At 40.4% G+C, this 2800-nt stretch overlaps 1 protein-coding gene across 1 annotated transcript in view; it reads right to left on the reverse strand.

Annotated features, from left to right (window-relative positions):
- LOC103131633 (transcription factor COE3-like) overlaps positions 1-2800 on the reverse strand; it is a 92271-nt gene that overhangs the window by 9660 nt on the left and 79811 nt on the right. The window lies entirely within an intron of this gene.

Genomic DNA, 2800 nt, shown 5'->3' on the forward strand with positions numbered 1-2800 from the left:
ATAATGCACCATAATGCTCCATAATGCACCATAATGCTCCATAATGCTCCATAATGCACCATAATGCTCCATAATGCACCATAATGCTCCATAATGCTCCATAATGCTTCATAATGCTCCATAATGCACCATAATGCACCATAATGCTCCACAATGCTCCACAATGCACCATAATGCACCATAATGCTCCTTAATGCACCATAATGCTCCATAATACATCATAATGCTCCATAATGCTCCATAATGCACCACAATGCACCTTAATGCATCATAATGCTCCATAATGCACCATAATGCTCCATAATACACCATAATGCTCCATAATGCACCATAATACACCATAATGCTCCATAATGCACCATAATACACCACGATACACCATAATTAGGCTTGTCATGATAAATGATAAATCAATTAATCGCACGATAAATTAAACCTATCGACCTCATTTTAATTATCGGCTTTATCGTCTCTTTCTGCCTTTTTTCTTTATGTTGATGACACTGATTGAAAAAAGGCTCAGCTCCGGTGCTCTCCACTGACCCTCCCTTCCTCATTTCCTTAGTGTAATGTTCAGCGCACACTACACGAGTTGTCGGCCCATTTTCTAAACCTGAGACCACCATTAGCCGACAGAAATCCTAGGATAACGGTTCGATCGGGTTCGTAATGCCGTGTGGTGTCCAACAACGAGCACAAAATAATGGCTACAAGTCCAGTTAACTAATTTTAAAACCAGGCATTAATCAGTGCTTTACTAGAATCTACCTGTGATGCATGTGGCTGGAGTCAGCATAAAGTCCTGACTGAATGAAAATCATTATAACCTATTTATGTCACGTTAACGAAGAACAGCTGAAAACCTACCGGGTTTATCAGCTGCGATAGCAATTTGGCTCCAACTCCTCTCCTTGTTTAGTTTTTATTCAAGTACGTTTATTGTTAATGGAGACTGAGAATCCATTTTATTTTTGTTTGTTTTGTTTATTTAGTTTATCAGTTCCAGTGTTATGTTATTTTGAAAATAAAGTGTATCTATGGCAGGAAATCACATGCATTATTAGTCATTTCCATTGTCAAAAGGTCTTGAAACAATATTATCGTTTATCGCAATAATTTTTTAGACAATTAATCGCTCAGCAAAATTTGTTATCGTGACAGGCCTAAGCATAATGCTCCATAATTCACTATCCTACGCTGCAGCACTCAGTTGTCTGCAGTCATACAGCAAACGGCAAAAGTGTCCAACATGGAAACATCTTCATTTATTGATTCCTGAATCTGTTTGTCTCTCCATTATCGATCCTTTGCCGTTCCCTAGCAACAACCCTCTGGTCGATCCACTGTCAGTAAACATATCCAAACTGCTCTGAGACCCATCCGCAAGAGAAGAAGAGCGTTTCCTGCCTTGGTAAGTGGTCGGGACGGTGGAGAAGTGTAAATGAAGAGCAGAAAGCTGCAGGAGGAATCCGTTTATCTCCTGCTCTGCTACAGGCTCCTTGTCATTCCTCGCAGAGTTTCTCGCCTTCGGCCAGATTCTCAGAGCGGAGCTGTCGGATCAAATCCTCAAGCTGCTCTAAGCCNCACCATAATGCTCCATAATGCACCATAATGCTCCATAATGCACCATAATGCTCCATAATACACCATAATTAGGCTTGTCGTGATAAACGATAAATCAATTAATCGCACCATAAATTAAACCTATCGACCTCATTTTAATTATCGGCTTTATCGTCTCTTTCTGCCTGTTTTCTTTCTGTTGACACTGATTGAAAAAAGGCTCAACTCCGGTGCTCTGCACTGACCCTCCCTTCCTCATTTCCTTAGTGTAATGCCCAGCGCACACTACACGAGTTGTCAGCCCATTTTCTAAACCTGAGACCACCATTAGCCGACAGAAATCCTAGAACGGCTCCATTGGGTTCGTCGTGCCGTGTGGTTTCCAGCCACATGGGCCCAAAGTAATGGCTACCAGTCCAGTTAACTAATTTTAAAACCAGGCATTAATCAATGCTTTACTAGAATCTACCTGTGATGTGTGTGGCTAGAATCAGCGTAAAGTCCTGACTGAATGAAAATCATTATAACCTGTTTATGTCACGTTAACGAAGAGCAGCTGAAAACCTACTGGGTTCATCAACTGCGGTAGCAATTTGGCTCCAACTCCTCTCCTGGTCATTTCTATATTCTTTGCAGGAAATGTTGAATAAATATTAATGTTGTTTCCACATATCACCTCCAATGTCCGCTGGACTTCGTGTGTCAGCTGTTTGGGATTCCCCTCCATTAATCCAAGCTTTCTGATTGGCTACCTGTCACATTCAGCGTTAAGCTCGGGGAAAAACCCCTGATTTAGACGATCTACATCACACTGCAGGATGATCGGTTACGAAATCACCAGCGACAATCTTAGATCGGCCAACGTTCTAAGATTGTTATAAGGGGAAAAAATGGTGTAGTATGAACTACTGCATCAGGTGGCCGGATGTGCCCATCTTCTCTATTTCAATCTACTGATTACTGAAGGCCAATATACAGACTTCACAATCTGCACTCTTTCGGTTGAATGCAGTATTTATTTCCTCTTTGGCTTCATGTTGTTTAGTTTTTATTCAAGTACGTTTTTTGTTAATGGAGACTGAGAATCCATTTTATTTTTGGTTGTTTTGTTTATTTAGTTTATCAGTTCCAGTGTTATGTTCTTTTGAAAATAAAGTGTATCTATGGCAGGAAATCACATGCATTATTAGTCATTTCCATTGTCAAAAGGTCTTGAAACAATATTATCGTTTATCGC

The sequence above is a fragment of the Poecilia formosa genome, unplaced genomic scaffold, assembly GCF_000485575.1.
Source record: "Poecilia formosa unplaced genomic scaffold, Poecilia_formosa-5.1.2 Scaffold798, whole genome shotgun sequence".
NCBI classification, from domain to species: domain Eukaryota; kingdom Metazoa; phylum Chordata; class Actinopteri; order Cyprinodontiformes; family Poeciliidae; genus Poecilia; species Poecilia formosa.